Source organism: Colletes latitarsis, chromosome 1, assembly GCF_051014445.1.
Source record: "Colletes latitarsis isolate SP2378_abdomen chromosome 1, iyColLati1, whole genome shotgun sequence".
Lineage (NCBI taxonomy): Eukaryota > Metazoa > Arthropoda > Insecta > Hymenoptera > Colletidae > Colletes > Colletes latitarsis.
Genome location: NC_135134.1, coordinates 17,308,263 through 17,335,014, shown reverse-complemented (window position 1 = coordinate 17,335,014; position 26,752 = coordinate 17,308,263).

The window sequence follows — 26,752 nt, the reverse complement described above, 5'->3', positions numbered from 1 at the left end:
CATACTTTCGCATATATCTCTTACTTGATGGCCAGATTCTGGGCTTTTTTTGGTTTGGATCACGTAGTAATGTGGTACCGCACAAAAACAGTCGACTGAGCCTGGTCACGATCAATATTTTAGAGGATAACGCATGTTAGGTCTAGGTTAGGTCTGGGATTTGCTCTCATCATGCTGATACTTTCGCATATTTCTCATGCATGTTGGCCAGATCCTGGGCTTTCACTGGTTTGGATCACGTAGTTATGTGGTATCATACTGAAACAGTCCATTAAACCTGGTTTCGATCAATATTTTAGAGGATAACACATGTTAACTCTGAGTTGGGTCTAGGATTTGCCCTCATCAGGCTCATACTTTCGCATATATCTCTTACTTGATGGCCAGATTCTGGGCTTTTTTTGGATTGGATCACGTAGTAATTTCGTACCACACTGAAACTGTCGATTAAAACTTGTTTCGATCGATATTTTAGAGGATAACGCATGTTAGGTCTGGATTAGGTCTGGGATTTTCCCTCATCGGGGTCATACATTCGCATATTTCTCATACTTGTTGGCCAGATTCTGGTCTTTTTTTGGTTTGGATCACGTAGTAATGTGGTACCACACTGAAACAGTCCATTAAACCTGGTTTCGATCAATATTTTAGAGGATAACACATGTTAGGTCTAGGTTAGGCCTTGGATTTGCACTCATCTGGGTCATACTTTCGCATTCTTCACATACTTGTTGAACAGAACCCGGGTTTTTTCTGGTTTGGATCACGTAGGAATGGGGTACCACACTGAAACAGTTCATTAAACCTGGTTTCGTTCAATATTTTAGAGGATAACGCATGTTAGGTCTTGGTTAGGCCTTGGATTTGCCCTCATCAGGCTCACACGTTCGCATTCTTCACATACCTGGTGAACAGATCCTGGGTTTTTTCTGGTTTGGATCACGTGGTAAATTGGTACCACACTGATACAGACAATTAAGCATGGTTTCTATCAATATTTTAGAGGATAACACATGTTACGTCTAGGTTAGTTCTGGGATTTGCACTCATCAGGCTCATACTTTCGCATATTTCTCATACTTGATGCCAGATTCTGGTCTTTTTTTGGTTTGGATCACGTAGTAATGTCGTATCATACTGAAACAGTCCATTAAACCTGGTTTCGATCAATATTTTAGAGGATAACACATGTTAAGTCTGAGTTTGGTCTTGGATTTGCCCTCATCAGGCTCATACTTTCGCATATTTCTCATACTTGTTGGCCAGATTCTGGTCTTTTTTTGGTTTGGATCACGTAGTAATGTGGTACCACACTGAAACAGTCCATTAAACCTGGTTTCGATCAAAATTTTAGAGGATAATGCATGTTAGGTCTGTGTTAGGTCTGGGATTTGACTTCATCAGGGTCATATTTTCGCATATTTCTCATGCATGTTGGCCAGATCCTGGGCTTTCACTGGTTTGGATCACGTAGTTATGTGGTATCATACTGAAACAGTCCATTAAACCTGGTTTCGACCAATCTTTTAGAGGATGACACCTGTTAAGTCTGAGTTGGGTGTAGGATTTGCCCTTATCAGGCTCATACTTTTGCATATATCTCTTAGTTGATGGCCAGATTCTGGGCTTTTTCTGGATTGGATCACGTAGTAATGTGGTACCACACTGAAACAGTCGACTAAGCCTGGTCTCGATCAATATTTTAGGGGAAAACGCAAGTTAGGTTTGGATTAGGTCTGGGATTTGCCCTCATCAGGCTCATACCTTCGCATTTTCCGCATACTTGTTGGCCAGATCCCGGGCTTTTTCTGGTTTGGATCACGTGGTAATGTGGTATCACACTGAGACAGTTCATTAAACCTGGTTTCGATCAATATTTTAGAGGATAACACATGTTAAGTCTGAGTTGGATGTAGGATTTGCCCCCATCAGGCTCATACTATCGCATATATCTCATACTTGATGGCCAGATTCTGGGCTCTTTCTGGATTGGATCACGTAGTAATGTGGTACCACACTGAAACAGTCGATTATAGCTGGTTTCGATCGATATTTTAGTGGATAACGCATGTTAGGTCTAGGTTAGGTCTGGGATTTGCACTCATCAGGCTCATACTTTCGCATATTTCTCATACTTGATGGCCAGATTCTGGGCCTTTTTTGGTTTCGATCACGTAGTAATGCGGTACCACGCTGAAACAGACCATTAACCCTGGTTTCGATCAATATTTTAGAGGATAATGCATGTTAGGTCTAGGTTAGGTATTGGATTTGCACTCATCAGGCTCATACTTTCGCATATTTCTCATACTTGTTGGCCAGATCCTGGGCTTTTTCTGGTTTGGATCACTTAGTAATGTGGTACCACACTGAAACAGTCGACTAAACCTGGTCTCGATCAATATTTTAGGGGAAAACGCATGTTAGGTTTGGATTAGGTCTGGGATTTGCCCTCAGCAGGCTCATACTTTCGCATCTTCTGCATACTTGTTGGCCAGTTCCCGGGCTTTTTCTGGTTTGGATCACGTGGTAATGTGGTATCACACTGAGACAGTCCATTAAACCTGGTTTCGATCAATATTTTAGAGGATAACACATGTAAGGTCTAGATTAGACCTTGGATTTGCACTCATCAGGGTCATACTTTCGCATTCTTCACAATACTTGTTGAACAGAACCCAAGTTTTTTCTGGTTTGGATCACGTAGCAATGTGGTACCACACTGAAACAGTCCATCAAACCAGGTTTCGATCAATATTTTTGAGGATAACGCATGTTAGGTCTAGGTTAGGTCTGGGATTTGCTCTCATCATGCTCATACTTTCGCATATTTCTCATGCATGTTGGCCAGATCCTGGGCTTTCACTGGTTTGGATCACGTAGTTATGTGGTATCATACTGAAACAGTCCATTAAACCTGGTTTCGATCAATATTTTAGAGGATAACACATGTTAAGTCTGAGTTGGGTCTAGGATTTGCCCTCATCAGGCTCATACTTTCGCATATATCTCTTACTTGATGGCCAGATTCTGGGCTTTTTTTGGATTGGATCACGTAGTAATTTCGTACCACACTGAAACTGTCGATTAAAACTTGTTTCGATCGATATTTTAGAGGATAACGCATGTTAGGTCTGGATTAGGTCTGGGATTTTCCCTCATCAGGGTCATACTTTCGCATATTTCTCATACTTGTTGGCCAGATTCTGGTCTTTTTTTGGTTTGGATCACGTAGTAATGTGGTACCACACTGAAACAGTCCATTAAACCTGGTTTCGATCAATATTTTAGAGGATAACACATGTTAGGTCTAGGTTAGGCCTTGGATTTGCACTCATCTGGGTCATACTTTCGCATTCTTCACATACTTGTTGAACAGAACCCGGGTTTTTTCTGGTTTGGATCACGTAGGAATGGGGTACCACACTGAAACAGTTCATTAAACCTGGTTTCGTTCAATATTTTAGAGGATAACGCATGTTAGGTCTTGGTTAGGCCTTGGATTTGCCCTCATCAGGCTCACACGTTCGCATTCTTCACATACCTGGTGAACAGATCCTGGGTTTTTTCTGGTTTGGATCACGTGGTAAATTGGTACCACACTGATACAGACAATTAAGCATGGTTTCTATCAATATTTTAGAGGATAACACATGTTACGTCTAGGTTAGTTCTGGGATTTGCACTCATCAGGCTCATACTTTCGCATATTTCTCATACTTGATGCCAGATTCTGGGCTTTTTCTGGTTTGGATCACGTAGTAATGTGGTACCACACAAAAACAGTCGACTGAGCCTGGTCACGATCAATATTTTAGAGGATAATGCACGTTAGGTCTAGGTTAGGTCTGGGAATTGCACTCATCAGGCTCATACTTTCGCATATTTCTCATACTTGTTGGCCAGATTCTGGTCTTTTTTTGGTTTGGATCACGTAGTAATGTCGTATCATACTGAAACAGTCCATTAAACCTGGTTTCGATCAATATTTTAGAGGATAACACATGTTAAGTCTGAGTTTGGTCTTGGATTTGCCCTCATCAGGCTCATACTTTCGCATATTTCTCATACTTGTTGGCCAGATTCTGGTCTTTTTTTGGTTTGGATCACGTAGTAATGTGGTACCACACTGAAACAGTCCATTAAACCTGGTTTCGATCAAAATTTTAGAGGATAATGCATGTTAGGTCTGTGTTAGGTCTGGGATTTGACTTCATCAGGGTCATATTTTCGCATATTTCTCATGCATGTTGGCCAGATCCTGGGCTTTCACTGGTTTGGATCACGTAGTTATGTGGTATCATACTGAAACAGTCCATTAAACCTGGTTTCGACCAATCTTTTAGAGGATGACACCTGTTAAGTCTGAGTTGGGTGTAGGATTTGCCCTTATCAGGCTCATACTTTTGCATATATCTCTTAGTTGATGGCCAGATTCTGGGCTTTTTCTGGATTGGATCACGTAGTAATGTGGTACCACACTGAAACAGTCGACTAAGCCTGGTCTCGATCAATATTTTAGGGGAAAACGCAAGTTAGGTTTGGATTAGGTCTGGGATTTGCCCTCATCAGGCTCATACCTTCGCATTTTCCGCATACTTGTTGGCCAGATCCCGGGCTTTTTCTGGTTTGGATCACGTGGTAATGTGGTATCACACTGAGACAGTTCATTAAACCTGGTTTCGATCAATATTTTAGAGGATAACACATGTTAAGTCTGAGTTGGATGTAGGATTTGCCCCCATCAGGCTCATACTTTCGCATATATCTCTTACTTGATGGCCAGATTCTGGGCTTTTTTTGGATTGGATCACGTAGTAATTTCGTACCACACTGAAACAGTCGATTAAAACTTGTTTCGATCGATATTTTAGAGGATAACGCATGTTAGGTCTGGATTAGTTCTGGGATTTTCCCTCATCAGGGTCATACTTTCGCATATTTCTCATACTTGTTGGCCAGATTCTGGTCTTTTTTTGGTTTGGATCACGTAGTAATGTGGTACCACACTGAAACAGTCCATTAAACCTGGTTTCGATCAATATTTTAGAGGATAACACATGTTTGGTCTAGGTTAGGCCTTGGATTTGCACTCATCTGGGTCATACTTTCGCATTCTTCACATACTTGTTGAACAGAACCCGGGTTTTTTCTGGTTTGGATCACGTAGGAATGTGGTACCACACTGAAACAGTCCATTAAACCTGGTTTCGTTCAATATTTTAGAGGATAACGCATGTTAGGTCTTGGTTAGGCCTTGGATTTGCCCTCATCAGGCTCACACGTTCGCATTCTTCACATACCTGGTGAACAGATCCTGGGTTTTTTCTGGTTTGGATCACGTGGTAAATTGGTACCACACTGATACAGACAATTAAGCATGGTTTCTATCAATATTTTAGAGGATAACACATGTTACGTCTAGGTTAGTTCTGAGATTTGCACTCATCAGGCTCATACTTTCGCATATTTCTCATACTTGATGGCCAGATCCTGGGCTTTTTCTGGTTCGGATCACTTAGTAATGTGGTACCACACTGAAACAGTCGACTAAACCTGGTCTCGATCAATATTTTAGAGGATAATGCACGTTAGGTCTAGGTTAGGTCTGGGAATTGCACTCATCAGGCTCATACTTTCGCATATTTCTCATACTTGTTGGCCAGATTCTGGTCTTTTTTTGGTTTGGATCACGTAGTAATGTGGTATCATACTGAAACAGTCCATTAAACCTGGTTTCGATCAATATTTTAGAGGATAACACATGTTAAGTCTGAGTTGGGTCTTGGATTTGCCCTCATCAGGCTCATACTTTCGCATATTTCTCAAACTTGTTGGCCTGATTCTGGTCTTTTTTTGGTTTGGATCACGTAGTAATGTGGTACCACACTGAAACAGTCCATTAAACCTGGTTTCGATCAAAATTTTAGAGGATAATGCATGTTAGGTCTGTGTTAGGTCTGGGATTTGACTTCATCAGGGTCATATTTTCGCATATTTCTCATGCATGTTGGCCAGATCCTGGGCTTTCTCTGGTTTGGATCACGTAGCTATGTGGTATCATACTGAAACAGTCCATTAAACCTGGTTTCGATCAATATTTTAGAGGATGACACATGTTAAGTCTGAGTTGGGTGTAGGATTTGCCCATATCAGGCTCATACTTTTGCATATATCTCTTACTTGATGGCCAGATTCTGGGCTTTTTCTGGATTGGATCACGTAGTAATGTGGTACCACACTGAAACAGTCGACTAAGCCTGGTCTCGATCAATATTTTAGGGGAAAACGCATGTTAGGTTTGGATTAGGTCTGGGATTTGCCCTCATCAGGCTCATACCTTCGCATTTTCCGCATACTTGCTGGCCAGTTCCCGGGCTTTTTCTGGTTTGGATCACGTGGTAATGTGGTATCACACTGAGACAGTCCATTAAACCTGGTTTCGATCAATATTTTAGAGGATAACACATGTTAAGTCTGAGTTGGATGTAGGATTTGCCCCCATCAGGCTCATACTATCGCATATATCTCTTACTTGATGGCCAGATTCTGGGCTCTTTCTGGATTGGATCACGTAGTAATGTGGTACCACACTGAAACAGTCGATTATAGCTGGTTTCGATCGATATTTTAGAGGATAACGCATGTTAGGTCTAGGTTAGGTCTGGGATTTGCACTCATCAGGCTCATACTTTCGCATATTTCTCATACTTGATGGCCAGATTCCGGGCCTTATTTGGTTTCGATCACGTAGTAATGCGGTACCACGCTGAAACAGACATTAAACCTGGATTCGATCAATATTTTAGAGGATAACGCATGTTAGGTCTATGTTAGGTCCGGGATTTGCCCTCATCAGGCTCACACTTTCGCATATTTCTCATACTTGATGGCCAGATCCTGGCCTTTTTCTGCTTTGGATCACGTCGTAATGTGGTACCACACTGAAACAGTCGATTATAGCTGGTTTCGATCGATATTTTAGAGGATAACGCATGTTAGGTCTAGGTTAGGTCTGGGATTTGCACTCATCAGGCTCATACTTTCGCATATTTCTCATACTTGATGGCCAGATTCTGGGCCTTTTTTGGTTTCGATCACATAGTAATGCGGTACCACGCTGAAACAGACCATTAACCCTGGTTTCGATCAATATTTTAGAGGATAATGCATGTTAGGTCTAGGTTAGGTATTGGATTTGCACTCATCAGGCTCATACTTTCGCATATTTCTCATACTTGATGGCCAGATCCTGGGCTTTTTCTGGTTTGGATCACTTAGTAATGTGGTACCACACTGAAACAGTCGACTAAACCTGGTCTCGATCAATATTTTAGGGGAAAACGCATGTTAGGTTTGGATTAGGTCTGGGATTTGCCCTCAGCAGGCTCATACTTTCGCATTTTCCGCATACTTGTTGGCCAGTTCCCGGGCTTTTTCTGGTTTGGATCACGTGGTAATGTGGTATCACACTGAGACAGTCCATTAAACCTGGTCTCGATCAATATTTTAGAGGATAACATATGTTAGGTCTAGGTTAGGTCTGGGATAGCACTCATCAGGCTCATACTTTCCCATGTTTCTCATACTTCATGGCCAGATTCTGGGCTTTTTTTGGTGTGGATCACGCAGTAATGTGGTACCACACTGAAACAGACCATTAAACCTGGTTTCGATCAATATTTTAGAGGATAACACATGTAAGGTCTAGATTAGACCTTGGATTTGCACTCATCAGGGTCATACTTTCGCATTCTTCACAATACTTGTTGAACAGAACCCAAGTTTTTTCTGGTTTGGATCACGTAGCAATGTGGTACCACACTGAAACAGTCCATTAAACCTGGTTTCGATCCATATTGTAGAGGGTAACGCATGTTGGGTCTATGTTAGTTCCGGGATTTGCTCTCATCAGGCTCATACTTTCGCATATTTCTCTTACTTGTTAGCCAGATCCTTTGCTTTTTCTGGTTTGGATCACACAGTAATGTGGTACCACACTGAAACAGTCGATTAAACCTGGTCACGATCAATATTTTAGAGGATAATGCATGTTAGGTCTAGGTTAGGTCTGGGAATTGCACACATCAGGCTCATACTATTGCATATTTCTCATACTTGATTGCCAGATTGTGGGCTTTTTTTGGTTTGGATCGCGTAGTAATGTGGTACCACACTGAAACAGTCCATCAAACCAGGTTTCGATCAATATTTTTGAGGATAACGCATGTTAGGTCCATGTTAGGTCTGGGATTTGCTCTCATCAGGCTTATACGTTCACATTTTCCGCATACTTGTTGGCCAGATCCCGGGCTTTTTCTGGTTTGGATCACGTGGTAATTTGGTATCATACTGAAACAGTCCATTAAACCTGGTTTCGATCAATATTTTAGAGGACAACACATGTTAAGTCTTAGTTGGGTCTTGGATTTGCCCTCATCAGGCTCATACTTTCGCATATATCTCTTACTTGATGGCCAGATTCTGGGATCTTTCTGGATTGGATCACGTGGTAATGTGGTACCACACTGAAACAGTCATTTAAACCTAGCCTGGGTTAACATTTCAAAGGATAACTCATGTTAGGTCTAGGTTAGGTCTGGGATTTGCTCTCATCAGGCTCGTACTTTTGCATATTTCTCGTACTTGATGGCCTGATCCTGCGCTTTTTCTGGTTTGGATCACGTAGTAATGTGGTACCACACTGAAACAGTCGACTAAACCTGGTCACGATCAATATTTTAGAGGATAACGCATGTTAGGTCTAGGTTAGGTCTGGGATTTGCTCTCATCATGCTCATACTTTCGCATATTTCTCATGCATGTTGGCCAGATCCTGGGCTTTCACTGGTTTGGATCACGTAGTTATGTGGTATCATACTGAAACAGTCCATTACACCTGGTTTCGATCAATATTTTAGAGGATAACACATGTTAAGTCTGAGTTGGGTCTAGGATTTGCCCTCATCAGGCTCATACTTTCGCATATATCTCTTACTTGATGGCCAGATTCTGGGCATTTTTTGGATTGGATCACGAAGTAATTTCGTACCACACTGAAACAGTCGATTAAAACTTGTTTCGGTTGATATTTTAGAGGATAACGCATGTTAGGTCTGGATTAGTTCTGGGATTTTCCCTCATCAGGGTCATACTTTCGCATATTTCTCATACTTGTTGGCCAGATTCTGGTCTTTTTTTGGTTTGGATCACGTAGTAATGTGGTACCACACTGAAACAGTCCATTAAACCTGGTTTCGATCAATATTTTAGAGGATAACACATGTTTGGTCTAGGTTAGGCCTTGGATTTGCACTCATCTGGGTCATACTTTCGCATTCTTCACATACTTGTTGAACAGAACCCGGGTTTTTTCTGGTTTGGATCACGTAGGAATGTGGTACCACACTGAAACAGTCCATTAAACCTGGTTTCGTTCAATATTTTAGAGGATAACGCATGTTAGGTCTTGGTTAGGCCTTGGATTTGCCCTCATCAGGCTCACACGTTCGCATTCTTCACATACCTGGTGAACAGATCCTGGGTTTTTTCTGGTTTGGATCACGTGGTAAATTGGTACCACACTGATACAGACAATTAAGCATGGTTTCTATCAATATTTTAGAGGATAACACATGTTACGTCTAGGTTAGTTCTGAGATTTGCACTCATCAGGCTCATACTTTCGCATATTTCTCATACTTGATGGCCAGATCCTGGGCTTTTTCTGGTTCGGATCACTTAGTAATGTGGTACCACACTGAAACAGTCGACTAAACCTGGTCTCGATCAATATTTTAGAGGATAATGCACGTTAGGTCTAGGTTAGGTCTGGGAATTGCACTCATCAGGCTCATACTTTCGCATATTTCTCATACTTGTTGGCCAGATTCTGGTCTTTTTTTGGTTTGGATCACGTAGTAATGTGGTATCATACTGAAACAGTCCATTAAACCTGGTTTCGATCAATATTTTAGAGGATAACACATGTTAAGTCTGAGTTGGGTCTTGGATTTGCCCTCATCAGGCTCATACTTTCGCATATTTCTCAAACTTGTTGGCCTGATTCTGGTCTTTTTTTGGTTTGGATCACGTAGTAATGTGGTACCACACTGAAACAGTCCATTAAACCTGGTTTCGATCAAAATTTTAGAGGATAATGCATGTTAGGTCTGTGTTAGGTCTGGGATTTGACTTCATCAGGGTCATATTTTCGCATATTTCTCATGCATGTTGGCCAGATCCTGGGCTTTCACTGGTTTGGATCACGTAGTTATGTGGTATCATACTGAAACAGTCCATTAAACCTGGTTTCGATCAATATTTTAGAGGATGACACATGTTAAGTCTGAGTTGGGTGTAGGATTTGCCCATATCAGGCTCATACTTTTGCATATATCTCTTACTTGATGGCCAGATTCTGGGCTTTTTCTGGATTGGATCACGTAGTAATGTGGTACCACACTGAAACAGTCGACTAAGCCTGGTCTCGATCAATATTTTAGGGGAAAACGCATGTTAGGTTTGGATTAGGTCTGGGATTTGCCCTCATCAGGCTCATACCTTCGCATTTTCCGCATACTTGTTGGCCAGTTCCCGGGCTTTTTCTGGTTTGGATCACGTGGTAATGTGGTATCACACTGAGACAGTCCATTAAACCTGGTTTCGATCAATATTTTAGAGGATAACACATGTCAAGTCTGAGTTGGATGTAGGATTTGCCCCCATCAGGCTCATACTATCGCATATATCTCTTACTTGATGGCCAGATTCTGGGCTCTTTCTGGATTGGATCACGTAGTAATGTGGTACCACACTGAAACAGTCGATTATAGCTGGTTTCGATCGATATTTTAGAGGATAACGCATGTTAGGTCTAGGTTAGGTCTGGGATTTGTACTCATCAGGCTCATACTTTCGCATATTTCTCATACTTGATGGCCAGATTCTGGGCCTTTTTTGGTTTCGATCACGTAGTAATGCGGTACCACGCTGAAACAGACATTAAACCTGGTTTCGATCAATATTTTAGAGGATAACGCATGTTAGGTCTATGTTAGGTCCGGGATTTGCCCTCATCAGGCTCACACTTTCGCATATTTCTCATACTTGATGGCCAGATCCTGGCCTTTTTCTGCTTTGGATCACGTCGTAATGTGGTACCACACTGAAACAGTCGATTATAGCTGGTTTCGATCGATATTTTAGAGGATAACGCATGTTAGGTCTAGGTTAGGTCTGGGATTTGCACTCATCAGGCTCATACTTTCGCATATTTCTCATACTTAATGGCCAGATTCTGGGCCTTTTTTGGTTTCGATCACGTAGTAATGCGGTACCACGCTGAAACAGACCATTAACCCTGATTTCGATCAATATTTTAGAGGATAATGCATGTTAGGTCTAGGTTAGGTATTGGATTTGCACTCATCTGGGTCATACTTTCGCATTCTTCACATACTTGTTGAACAGAACCCGGGTTTTTTCTGGTTTGGATCACGTAGGAATGTGGTACCACACTGAAACAGTTCATTAAACCTGGTTTCGTTCAATATTTTAGAGGATAACGCATGTTAGGTCTTGGTTAGGCCTTGGATTTGCCCTCGTCAGGCTCACACGTTCGCATTCTTCACATACCTGGTGAACAGATCCTGGGTTTTTTCTGGTTTGGATCACGTGGTAAATTGGTACCACACTGATACAGACAATTAAGCATGGTTTCTATCAATATTTTAGAGGATAACACATGTTACGTCTAGGTTAGTTCTGGGATTTGCACTCATCAGGCTCATACTTTCGCATATTTCTCATACTTGATGCCAGATTCTGGGCTTTTTCTGGTTTGGATCACGTAGTAATGTGGTACCACACAAAAACAGTCGACTGAGCCTGGTCACGATCAATATTTTAGAGGATAATGCACGTTAGGTCTAGGTTAGGTCTGGGAATTGCACTCATCAGGCTCATACTTTCGCATATTTCTCATACTTGTTGGCCAGATTCTGGTCTTTTTTTGGTTTGGATCACGTAGTAATGTCGTATCATACTGAAACAGTCCATTAAACCTGGTTTCGATCAATATTTTAGAGGATAACACATGTTAAGTCTGAGTTTGGTCTTGGATTTGCCCTCATCAGGCTCATACTTTCGCATATTTCTCATACTTGTTGGCCAGATTCTGGTCTTTTTTTGGTTTGGATCACGTAGTAATGTGGTACCACACTGAAACAGTCCATTAAACCTGGTTTCGATCAAAATTTTAGAGGATAATGCATGTTAGGTCTGTGTTAGGTCTGGGATTTGACTTCATCAGGGTCATATTTTCGCATATTTCTCATGCATGTTGGCCAGATCCTGGGCTTTCACTGGTTTGGATCACGTAGTTATGTGGTATCATACTGAAACAGTCCATTAAACCTGGTTTCGATCAATATTTTAGAGGATGACACCTGTTAAGTCTGAGTTGGGTGTAGGATTTGCCCTTATCAGGCTCATACTTTTGCATATATCTCTTAGTTGATGGCCAGATTCTGGGCTTTTTCTGGATTGGATCACGTAGTAATGTGGTACCACACTGAAACAGTCGACTAAGCCTGGTCTCGATCAATATTTTAGGGGAAAACGCAAGTTAGGTTTGGATTAGGTCTGGGATTTGCCCTCATCAGGCTCATACCTTCGCATTTTCCGCATACTTGTTGGCCAGTTCCCGGGCTTTTTCTGGTTTGGATCACGTGGTAATGTGGTATCACACTGAGACAGTTCATTAAACCTGGTTTCGATCAATATTTTAGAGGATAACACATGTTAAGTCTGAGTTGGATGTAGGATTTGCCCCCATCAGGCTCATACTATCGCATATATCTCATACTTGATGGCCAGATTCTGGGCTCTTTCTGGATTGGATCACGTAGTAATGTGGTACCACACTGACACAGTCGATTATAGCTGGTTTCGATCGATATTTTAGAGGATAAAGCATGTTAGGTCTAGGTTAGGTCTGGGATTTGCACTCATCAGGCTCATACTTTCGCATATTTCTCATACTTGATGGCCAGATTCTGGGCCTTTTTTGGTTTCGATCACGTAGTAATGCGGTACCACGCTGAAACAGACCATTAACCCTGGTTTCGATCAATATTTTAGAGGATAATGCATGTTAGGTCTAGGTTAGGTATTGGATTTGCACTCATCAGGCTCATACTTTCGCATATTTCTCATACATGTTGGCCAGATCCTGGGCTTTTTCTGGTTTGGATCACTTAGTAATGTGGTACCACACTGAAACAGTCGACTAAACCTGGTCTCGATCAATATTTTAGGGGAAAACGCATGTTGGGTCTATGTTAGTTCCGGGATTTGCTCTCATCAGGCTCATACTTTCGCATATTTCTCTTACTTGTTAGCCAGATCCTTTGCTTTTTCTGGTTTGGATCACACAGTAATGTGGTACCACACTGAAACAGTCGATTAAACCTGGTCACGATCAATATTTTAGAGGATAATGCATGTTAGGTCTAGGTTAGGTCTGGGAATTGCACTCATCAGGCTCATACTTTTGCATATTTCTCATACTTGATTGCCAGATTCTGGGCTTTTTTTGGTTTGGATCGCGTAGTAATGTGGTATCATACTGAAACAGTCCATTAAACCTGGTTTCGATCAATATTTTAGAGGATAACACATGTTAAGTCTTAGTTGGGTCTTGGATTTGCCCTCATCAGGCTCATACTTTCGCATATATCTCTTACTTGATGGCCAGATTCTGGGATCTTTCTGGATTGGATCACGTGGTAATGTGGTACCACACTGAAACAGTCATTTAAACCTAGCCTGGGTTAACATTTCAAAGGATAACTCATGTTAGGTCTAGGTTAGGTCTGGGATTTGCTCTCATCAGGCTCGTACTTTTGCATATTTCTCGTACTTGATGGCCTGATCCTGCGCTTTTTCTGGTTTGGATAACGTAGTAATGTGGTACCACACTGAAACAGTCGACTACACCTGGTCACGATCAATATTTTAGAGGATAACGCATGTTAGGTCTAGGTTAGGTCTGGGATTTGCTCTCATCATGCTCATACTTTCGCATATTTCTCATGCATGTTGGCCAGATCCTGGGCTTTCACTGGTTTGGATCACGTAGGAATGTGGTACCACACTGAAACAGTCCATTAAACCTGGTTTCGTTCAATATTTTAGAGGATAACGCATGTTAGGTCTTGGTTAGGCCTTGGATTTGCCCTCATCAGGCTCACACGTTCGCATTCTTCACATACCTGGTGAACAGATCCTGGGTTTTTTCTGGTTTGGATCACGTGGTAAATTGGTACCACACTGATACAGACAATTAAGCATGGTTTCTATCAATATTTTAGAGGATAACACATGTTACGTCTAGGTTAGTTCTGAGATTTGCACTCATCAGGCTCATACTTTCGCATATTTCTCATACTTGATGGCCAGATCCTGGGCTTTTTCTGGTTCGGATCACTTAGTAATGTGGTACCACACTGAAACAGTCGACTAAACCTGGTCTCGATCAATATTTTAGAGGATAATGCACGTTAGGTCTAGGTTAGGTCTGGGAATTGCACTCATCAGGCTCATACTTTCGCATATTTCTCATACTTGTTGGCCAGATTCTGGTCTTTTTTTGGTTTGGATCACGTAGTAATGTGGTATCATACTGAAACAGTCCATTAAACCTGGTTTCGATCAATATTTTAGAGGATAACACATGTTAAGTCTGAGTTGGGTCTTGGATTTGCCCTCATCAGGCTCATACTTTCGCATATTTCTCAAACTTGTTGGCCTGATTCTGGTCTTTTTTTGGTTTGGATCACGTAGTAATGTGCTACCACACTGAAACAGTCCATTAAACCTGGTTTCGATCAAAATTTTAGAGGATAAAGCATGTTAGGTCTGTGTTAGGTCTGGGATTTGACTTCATCAGGGTCATATTTTCTCATATTTCTCATGCATGTTGGCCAGATCCTGGGCTTTCACTGGTTTGGATCACGTAGTTATGTGGTATCATACTGAAACAGTCCATTAAACCTGGTTTCGATCAATATTTTAGAGGATGACACATGTTAAGTCTGAGTTGGGTGTAGGATTTGCCCATATCAGGCTCATCCTTTTGCATATATCTCTTACTTGATGGCCAGATTCTGGGCTTTTTCTGGATTGGATCACGTAGTAATGTGGTACCACACTGAAACAGTCGACTAAGCCTGGTCTCGATCAATATTTTAGGGGAAAACGCATGTTAGGTTTGGATTAGGTCTGGGATTTGCCCTCATCAGGCTCATACCATCGCATTTTCCGCATACTTGTTGGCCAGTTCCCGGGCTTTTTCTGGTTTGGATCACGTGGTAATGTGGTATCACACTGAGACAGTCCATTAAACCTGGTTTCGATCAATATTTTAGAGGATAACACATGTTAAGTCTGAGTTGGATGTAGGATTTGCCCCCATCAGGCTCATACTATCGCATATATCTCTTACTTGATGGCCAGATTCTGGGCTCTTTCTGGATTGGATCACGTAGTAATGTGGTACCACACTGAAACAGTCGATTATAGCTGGTTTCGATCGATATTTTAGAGGATAACGCATGTTAGGTCTAGGTTAGGTCTGGGATTTGCACTCATCAGGCTCATACTTTCGCATATTTCTCATACTTGATGGCCAGATTCTGGGCCTTTTTTAGTTTCGATCACGTAGTAATGCGGTACCACGCTGAAACAGACATTAAACCTGGATTCGATCAATATTTTAGAGGATAACGCATGTTAGGTCTATGTTAGGTCCGGGATTTGCCCTCATCAGGCTCACACTTTCGCATATTTCTCATACTTGATGGCCAGATCCTGGCCTTTTTCTGCTTTGGATCACGTCGTAATGTGGTACCACACTGAAACAGTCGATTATAGCTGGTTTCGATCGATATTTTAGAGGATAACGCATGTTAGGTCTAGGTTAGGTCTGGGATTTGCACTCATCAGGCTCATACTTTCGCATATTTCTCATACTTGATGGCCAGATTCTGGGCCTTTTTTGGTTTCGATCACGTAGTAATGCGGTACCACGCTGAAACAGACCATTAACCCTGGTTTCGATCAACATTTTAGAGGATAATGCATGTTAGGTCTAGGTTAGGTATTGGATTTGCACTCATCAGGCTCATACTTTCGCATATTTCAAATACTTGATGGCCAGATCCTGGGCTTTTTCTGGTTTGGATCACTTAGTAATGTGGTACCACACTGAAACAGTCGACTAAACCTGGTCTCGATCAATATTTTAGGGGAAAACGCATGTTAGGTTTGGATTAGGTCTGGGATTTGCCCTCAGCAGGCTCATACTTTCGCATTTTCCGCATACTTGTTGGCCAGTTCCCGGGCTTTTTCTGGTTTGGATCACGTGGTAATGTGGTATCACACTGAGACAGTCCATTAAACCTGGTTTCGATCAATATTTTAGAGGATAGCACATGTTAGGTCTAGGTTAGGTCTGGGATAGCACTCATCAGGCTCATACTTTCCCATGTTTCTCATACTTCATGGCCAGATTCTGGGCTTTTTTTGGTGTGGATCACGCAGTAATGTGGTACCACACTGAAACAGACCATTAAACCTGGTTTCGATCAATATTTTAGAGGATAACACATGTAAGGTCTAGATTAGACCTTGGATTTGCACTCATCAGGGTCATACTTTCGCATTCTTCACAATACTTGTTGAACAGAACCCAAGTTTTTTCTGGTTTGGATCACGTAGCAATGTGGTACCACACTGAAACAGTCCATTAAACCTGGTTTCGATCCATATTGTAGAGGGTAACGCATGTTGGGTCTATGTTAGTTCCGGGATTTGCTCTCATCAGGCTCATACTTTCGCATATTTCTCTTACTTGTTAGCCAGATCCTTTGCTTTTTCTGGTTTGGATCACACAGTAATGTGGTACCACACTGAAACAGTCGACTACACCTGGTCACGATCAATATTTTAGAGGATAATGCATGTTAGGTCTAGGTTAGGTCTGGGAGTTGCACTCATCAGGCTCATACATTCACATTTTCCGCATACTTGTTGGCCAGATCCCGGGCTTTTTCTGGTTTGGATCACGTGGTAATGTGGTATCATACTGAAACAGGCCATTAAACCTGGTTTCGATCAATATTTTAGAGGATAACACATGTTAAGTCTGAGTTGGGTCTTGGATTTGCCCTCATCAGGCTCATACTTTCGCAGATATCTCTTACTTGATGGCCAGATTCTGGGCTCTTTCTGGATTGGATCACGTGGTAATGCGGTACCACACTGAAACAGTCATTTAAACCTAGCCTGGGTCAACATTTCAAAGGATAACTCATGTTAGGTCTAGGTTAGGTCTGGGATTTGCTCTCATCAGGCTCATACTTTCGCAGATATCTCTTACTTGATGGCCAGATTCTGGGCTCTTTCTGGATTGGATCACGTGGTAATGCGGTACCACACTGAAACAGTCATTTAAACCTAGCCTGGGTCAACATTTCAAAGGATAACTCATGTTAGGTCTAGGTTAGGTCTGGGATTTGCCCTCATCAGGCTCATACTTTTGCATATATCTCTTACTTGATGGCCAGATTCTGGGCTTTTTCTGGATTGGATCACGTAGTAATGTGGTACCACACTGAAACAGTCGACTAAGCCTGGTCACGATCAATATTTTAGGGGAAAACGCATGTTAGGTTTGGATTAGGTCTGGGATTTGCCCTCAGAAGGCTCATACTTTCGCATTTTCCGCATATTTGTTGGCCAGTTCCCGGGCTTTTTCTGGTTTGGATCACGTGGTAATGTGGTATCACACTGAGACAGTCCATTAAACCTGGTTTCGATCAATATTTTAGAGGATAACACATGTTAAGTCTGAGTTGGATGTAGGATTTGCCCCCATCAGGCTCATACTATCGCATATATCTCTTACTTGATTGCCAGATTCTGGGCTCTTTCTGGATTGGATCACGTAGTAATGTGGTACCACACTGAAATAGTCGATTATAGCTGGTTTCGATCAATATTTTAGAGGATAACACATGTTAGGTCTAGATTAGACCTTGGATTTGCACTCATCAGGGTCATACTTTCGCATTCTTCACATACTTGTTGAACAGAACTCGGGTTTTTTCTGGTTTGGATCACGTAGCAATGTGGTACCACACTGAAACAGTCCATTAAACCTGGTTTCGATCAATATTTTAGAGGGTAACGCATGTTGGGTCTATGTTAGGTCCGGGATTTGCTCTCATCAGGCTCATACTTTCGCATATTTCTCTTACTTGTTAGCCAGATCCTTTGCTTTTTCTGGTTTGGATCTCACAGTAATGTGGTACCACACTGAAACAGTCGACTAAACCTGGTCACGATCAATATTCTAGAGGATAACGCATCTTAGGTCTAGGTTAGGTCTGGGATTTGCTCTCATCATGCTCATACTTTCGCATATTTCTCATGCTTTTTGGCCAGATCCTGGGCTTTCACCGGTTTGGATCATGTAGTTATATGGTACCACACTGATACAGTCAAATTAAACCTGGTCTCGATCAATATTTTAGAGGATAACACATGTTAGGTCTAGGTTAGGTCTGGGATAGCACTCATCAGGCTCATACTTTCGCATGTCTCTCATACTTCATGGCCAGATTCTGGGCTTTTTTTGGTGTGGATCACGCAGTAATGTGGTACCACACTGAAACAGACCATTAAACCTGGTTTCGATCAATATTTTAGAGGATAACACATGTTAGGTCTAGATTAGACCTTGGATTTGCACTCATCAGGGTCATACTTTCGCATTCTTCACATACTTGTTGAACAGAACCCGGGTTTTTTCTGGTTTGGATCACGTAGGAATGTGGTACCACACAAAAACAGTCGACTGAGCCTGGTCACGATCAATATTTTAGAGGATAATGCACGTTAGGTCTAGGTTAGGTCTGGGAATTGCACTCATCAGGCTCATACTTTCGCATATGTCTCATACTTGATTGCCAGATTCTGGGCTTTTTTTGGTTTGGATCACGTAGTAATGTGGTACCACACTGAAACAGTCCATTAAACCAGGTTTCGATGAATATTTTTGAGGATAACGCATGTTAGGTCCATGTTAGGTCTGGGATTTGCTCTCATCAGGCTTATACATTCACATGTTCCGCATACTTGTTGGCCAGATCCCGGGCATTTTCTGGTTTGGATCACGTGGTAATGTGGTATCATACTGAAACAGTCCATTAAACCTGGTTTCGATCAATATTTTAGAGGATAACACATGTTAGGTCTAGGTTAGGTCTGGGATTTGCTCCCATCAGGCTCATACTTTTGCATATTTCTCGTACTTGATGGCCTGATCCTGCGCTTTTTCTGGTTTGGATCACGTAGTAATGTGGTACCACACTGAAACAGTCGACTAAACCTGGTCACGATCAATATTCTAGAGGATAACGCATGTTAGGTCTAGGTTAGGTCTGGGATTTGCTCTCATCATGCTCATACTTTCGCATATTTCTCATGCATGTTGGCCAGATCCTGGGGTTTCACTGGTTTGGATCACGTAGTTATGTGGTATCATACTGAAACAGTCCATTAAACCTGGTTTCGATCAATATTTTAGAGGATAACACATGTTAAGTCTGAGTTGGGTCTAGGATTTGCCCTCATCAGGCTCATACTTTCGCATATATCTCTTACTTGATGGCCAGATTCTGAGCTTTTTTTGGATTGGATCACGTAGTAATTTGGTACCACACTGAAACAGTCGACTAAGCCTGGTCACGATCAATATTTTAGTGGATAACGCATGTTAGGTCTGGATTAGGTATGGGATTTGACCTCATCAGTCTCATACTTTCGCATTCTTCACATACTTCTTGAACAGCTCCTGGGTTATTTCTGGTATGGATCACATAGTAGTGTGGTACCACACTGAAACAGTCGATTAAAACTTGTTTCGATCGATATTTTAGAGGATAACGCATGTTAGGTCTAGGTTAGGTATGGGATATGCACTCATCAGGCTCATACTGTCGCATATTTCTCATACTTGATGGCCAGATCCTGGTCTTTTTTTGGTTTGGATCACGTAGTAATGTGGTACCACACTGAAACAGTCCATTAAACCTGGTTTCGATCAATATTTTAGAGGATAACGCATGTTAGGGCTTGGTTAGGCCTTGGATTTGCCCTCATCAGGCTCACACGTTCGCATTCTTCACATACCTGGTGAACAGATCCTGGGTTTTTTCTGGTTTGGATCACGTGGAAAATTGGTACCACACTGAAACAGACAATTAAGCATGGTTTCTATCAATATTTTAGAGGATAACACATGTTACGTCTAGGTTAGTTCTGGGATTTGCACTCATCAGGCTCATACTTCCGCATATTTCTCATACTTGATGCCAGATTCTGGGCTTTTTCTGGTTTGGATCTCGTAGTAATGTGGTACCACACAAAAACAGTCGACTGAGCCTGGTCACGATGAATATTTTAGAGGATAATGCATGTTAGGTCTAGGTTAGGTATGGGATATGCACTCATCAGGCTCATACTGTCGCATATTTCTCATACTTGATGGCCAGATCCTGGGCTTTTTCTGGTTTGGATCACTTAGTACTGTGGTACCACACTGAAACAGTCGACTAAGCCTGGTCACGATCAATATTTTAGTGGATGACGCATGTTAGGTCTGGATTAGGTCTGGGATTTGACCTCGTCAGGCTCATACTTTCGCATTTTCCGCATACTTGTTGGCCAGATCCCGGGCTTTTTCTGGTTTGGATCACGTGGTAATGTGGTATCACACTGAAACAGTCCATTAAACCTGGTTTCGATCAATATTTTAGAGGATAACACATGTTAAGTCTGAGTTGGATGTAGGATTTGCCCCCATCAGGCTCATACTTTCGCATATATCTCTTACTTGATGGCCAGATTCTGGGCTCTTTCTGGATTGGATCACGTAGTAATGTGGTACCACACTGAAACAGTCCATTAAACCTGGTTTCGATCAATATTTTAGAGGATAACGCATGTTAGGGCTTGGTTAGGCCTTGGATTTGCCCTCATCAGGCTCACACGTTCGCATTCTTCACATACCTGGTGAACAGATCCTGGGTTTTTTCTGGTTTGGATCACGTGGAAAATTGGTACCACACTGAAACAGACAATTAAGCATGGTTTCTATCAATATTTTAGAGGATAACACATGTTACGTCTAGGTTAGTTCTGGGATTTGCACTCATCAGGCTCATACTTCCGCATATTTCTCATACTTGATGCCAGATTCTGGGCTTTTTCTGGTTTGGATCTCGTAGTAATGTGGTACCACACTGAAACAGTCGATTAAACCTGGTTTCGATCGATATTGTAGAGGATAACGCATGTTAGGTCTGTGTTAGGTCCGGGATTTGCCCTCATCAGGCTCACACTTTCGCATTCTTCACATACCTGTTGAACAGATCCTGGGTTTTTTCTGGTTTGGATCGCGTGGTAATGTGGTACCACACTGAAACAGTCAATTAAACCTAGTCTGGGTCAACATTTCAAAGGATAACTCATGTTAGGTCTAGGTTAGGTCTGGGATTTGCCCCATCAGGCTCATACTTTCGCATATTTCTCATACTTGTTGGCCAGATTCTGGTCTTTCTTTGGTTTGGATCACGTAGAAATGTGGTACCACACTGAAACAGTCCATTAAACCTGATTTCGATCAACATTTTAGAGGATAACGCATCATAGGTCTTGGTTAGGCCTTGGATTTGCCCTCATCAGGCTCACACTTTCGCATTCTTCACATCCCTGTTGAACAGATACTGGGTTTTTTCTGGTTTGGATCACGTGGTAATGTGGTACCACACTGAAACAGTCGATTAAACCTGGTCCCGATCAATATTTTAGAGGATAACGTATGTTAAGTCTAGGTTCGGCCTTGGATTTGCCCCCATTAGACTCATACTTTCGCATTCTTCACATACTTGTTGAACAGATCCTGGGATTTTTCTGCTTTGGATCACGTAGTAATGTGGCACCACACTGAAAGAGACAATTAAACCTGGTTCCGATCAATATTTTTGAGGATAACGCATGCTAGGTCTACGTTAGGTGTGGGATTTGCTCGCATCAGGCTTAAACTTTCGCATATTTCTCATACTTGATGGCCAGATTCTGGGCTTTTTCTGGTTTGGATCATATAGTAATGTGGTACCACACTGAAACAGTCAATTAAACCTAGTCTGAGTCAACATTTCAAAGGATAACTCATGTTTGGTCTAGGTTAGGTCTGGGATTTGCTCTCATCAGGCTCATACTTTCGCATATTTCTCATACTTGATGGCCAGATCCAGGCCTTTTTCTGGTTTGGATCACGTACTAATTTGGTACCACACTGAAACAGTCGACTAAACCTAGTCTCGGTCAATATTTTAGAGGATAACGCATGTTAGGTCTGGGTTAGGTCTGGGATTTGCTCTCATCAGGCTCATACTTTCGCATATTTCTCATTCTCGTTGGCCAGATCCTGGGCTTTCACTGGTTTGGATCAGGTAGTTATGTGGTACCACACTGAAACAGTCAAATTAAACCTGGTCTCGATCAATATTTTAGAGCATAACGCATGTTAGGTCTGGATTAGGTCTGGGATTTGCCCTCATCAGGCCCATACTTTCGCATATTTCTCGTACTTGATTGCCAGATTCTGGGCTTTTTTTGGTTTGGATCACGTACTAATGAGGTACCACACTGAAACAGTCCATTAAACCTGGTTTCGATCAATATTTTAGAGGATAACGCATGTTAGGTCTATGTTAGGTCTGGGATTTGCTCTCATCAGGCTTATACATTCACATTTTCCGCATACTTGTTGGCCAGATCCCGGGCTTTTTCTCGTTTCGATCACGTGGTAATGTGGTATCATACTGAAACAGTCCATTAAACCTGGTTTCGATCAATATCGTAGAGGATAACACAAGTTAAGTCTGAGTTGGGTCTAGGATTTGCCCTCATCAGGCTCATACTTTCGCATATAACTCTTACGTGATGGCCAGATTCTGGGCTTGTTCTAGATTGGATCACGTTGAAATGTGGTACCACACTGAAACAGTCGACTAAACCTGGTCACGATCAATATTTTAGAGGATAATGCATGTTAGGTCTAGGTTAGGTCTGGGATTTGCACTCATCAGGCTCATACTTTCTCATATTTCTCATACTTGATGGCCAGATCCTGGCCTTTTTCTGGTTTGGATCACGTAGTAATGTGGTACCACACTGAAACAGTCGACTAAGCCTGGTCACGATCAAAATTTTAGTGGATGACGCATGTTAGGTCTGGATTAGGTATGGGATTTGCCCTCATCGGCCTCATACTTTCGCATATTTCTCATACTTGTTTGCCAGATCCTGGGCTTTTGCTGGTTTTGATCACGTAGTAATGTGGGACCACACTGAAACAGTCGAGTAAACCTGGTCTCGATCGATATTTTAGAGGATAACGCATGTTAGGTCTAGGTTAGGTCTGGGATTTGCCCTCATCTGGCTCACACTTTCGCATATTTCTCATACTCGATGGCCAAATTCTGGGTTTTTTCTGGTTTTGATCGCGTAGTAGTGTGGTACCACACTGAAACAGTCGACTAAAGCTGGTCTCGATCAGTATTTTCGGGGATAACGCATGTTAGGTCTGGATTAGGTCTGGATTAGGTCTGGGATTTGCCCTCATCAGTCTCATACTTCCGTATTCTTCAGATACTTCTTGAACAGATCCTGGGTTTTTTCTTGTTTGGATCACATAGTAGTGTGGTACCACACTGAAACAGTCGATTAAACATGGTTTCGATCAATACTTTAGAGGATAACGCATGTTAGGTCTGGATTAGGTCTGGATTAGGTCTGGGATTTGCCCTCTTCAGTCTCATACTTTCGCAATCTTCACAAACTTCTTGAACAGAACCTGGGTTTGTTCTGGTTTGGGTCACATAGTAATGTGGTACCACCCAGAAACAGTCGACTAAACCTGGTCACGATCAATATTTTAGAGGATAACGCATGTTAGGTCTAGGTTAGGTCTGGGATTTGCTCTCATCAGGCTCATACTTTCGCATATTTCTCATACTTGATGGCCAGATTCTGGGCTTTTTCTGGTTTGGATCACGTAGTAATGTGGTACCACACTGAAACAGTCGACTAAAGCTGGTCTCGATCAGTATTTTAGAGGATAACGCATGTTAGGTCTGGATTAGGTCTGGATTAGGTCTGGGATTTGCCCCCATCTGTCTCATACTTCCGCATTCTTCACATACCTCTTGAACAGATCCTGGGTTTTTTCTGGTTTGGATCACATAGTAGTGTGGTACCACACTGAAACAGTCGATTATACATGGTTTTGGTCAATATTTTAGAGGATAACTCATGTTAGGTCAGAGTTGGGTCTAGGATTTGCCCTCATCAGGCTCATACTTTCGCATATTTCTCTTAGTTGTTTGCCAGATCCTTTGCTCTTTCTGGTTTGGATCACATTGAAATGTGGGACCACACTGAAACAGTCAATTAAACCTCGTTTCGATCAATATTTTAGAGGATAACGCATGTTAGGTCTAGGTGAGGCCTTGAATTTGCCCTCATCAGACTCATAATTTCGAATTCTTCACATACTTGTTGATCAGATCCCATGTTTTTTCTGGTTTGGATCACGTAGAAATTTGGTACCACACTGAAACAGTCAATTAAACCTGGTTTCGATCAATATTTTAGAGGATAACGCATGTTAGGTCTGGATTAGGTCTGGATTAGGTCTGGGATTTGCCCTCTTCAGTCTCATACTTTCGCAGACTTCACAAACTTCTTGAACAGATCCTAGGTTTGTTCCGGTTTGGGTCACATAGTAATGTGGTACCACCCAGAAACAGTCGACTAAACCTGGTCACGATCAATATTTTAGAGGATAACGCATGTTAGGTCTACGTTAGGTCTGGGATTTGCTCTCATCAGGCTCATACTTTCGCATACTTCTCATACTTGTTGGCCTGATGCTGGGCTTTTTCTGGTTTGGATCACGTAGTAATGTGGTACCAGACTGAAACAGTCGACTAAACCTGGTCACGATCAGTATGTTAGAGGATAACGCATGTTAGGTCTGGATTAGGTCTGGATTAGGTCTGGGATTTGCCCTCATCAGTCTCATACTTCCGCATTCTTCACATACTTCTTGATCAGATCCTGGGTTTTTTCTGGTTTGGATCACATAGTAGTGTGGTACCTCACTGAAACAGTCGATTAAACATGGTTTTGATCTATATTTTAGAGGACAACTCATGTTAGGTCAGAGTTGGGTCTAGGATTTGCCCTCATCAGGCTCATGCTTTCGCATATTTCTCTTACTTGTTAGCCAGATCCTTTGCTCCTTCTGGTTTGGATCACATAGAAATGTGGTACCACACTGAAACAGTCAATTAAACCTGGTTTCGATCAATATTTTAGAGGATAACGCATGTTAGATCTAGGTTAGGTCTGGGATTTGCTCTCATCAGGCTCATACTTTGGCATATTTCTCATACTTGATGGCCAGATTCTGGGCTTTTTCTGGTTTGGATCACGTAGTAATGTGGTACCACACTGAAACAGTCGACTAAAGCTGGTCTCGATCAGTATTTTAGAGGATAACGCATGTTAGGTCTGGATTAGGTCTGGATTAGGTCTGGGATTTGCCCCCATCAGTCTCATACTTCCACATTCTTCACATACCTCTTGAACATATCCTAGGTTTTTTCTGGTTTGGATCACATAGTAGTGTGGTACCACACTGAAACAGTCGATTAAACATGGTTTTGATCAATATTTTAGAGGATAACTCATGTTAGGTTAGAGTTGGGTCTAGGATTTGCCCTCATCAGGCTCATACTTTCGCATATTTCTCTTAGTTGTTAGCCAGATCCTTTGCTCTTTCTGGTTTGGATCACATTAAAATGTGGGACCACACTGAAACAGTCAACTAAACCTGGTTTCGATCAATATTTTAGAGGATAACGCATGTTAGGTCTAGGTGAGGCCTTGAATTTGCCCTCATCAGACTCATAATTTTGCATTCTTCACATACTTCTTGAACAGATCCCATGTTTTTTCTGGTTTGGATCACGTAGAAATGTGGTACCACACTGAAACTGTCGACTAAACATGGTTTCGATCAATATTTTAGAGGATAACGCATGTTAGGTCTAGGTTAGGCCTTGAATTTGCCCTCATCAGACTCATAATTTCGCATTCTTCACATACTTGTTGAACAGATCCCATGTTTTTTCTGGTTTGGATCACGTAGAAATGTGGTACCACACTGAAACAGTCGACTAAACCTGGTCACGATCAATATTTTATAGGATAGCGCATGTTAGGTCTATGTTAGGTCTGGGATTTGCTCTCATCAGGCTCATACTTTCGCATATTTATCATACTTGATGGCCAGATTCTGGGCTTTTTCTGGTTTGGATCACGTAGTAATGTGGTACCACACTGAAACAGTCGACTAAACCTGGTCTCGATCAGTATTTTAGAGGATAACGCATGTTAGGTCTGGATTAGGTCTGGATTAGGTCTGGGATTTGCCCTCATCAGTCTCATACTTCCGCATTCTTCACATACTTCTTGAACAGATCCTGGGTTTTTTCTGGTTTGGATCACATGGTAGTGTGGTACCACACTGAAACAGTCAATTAAACCTGGT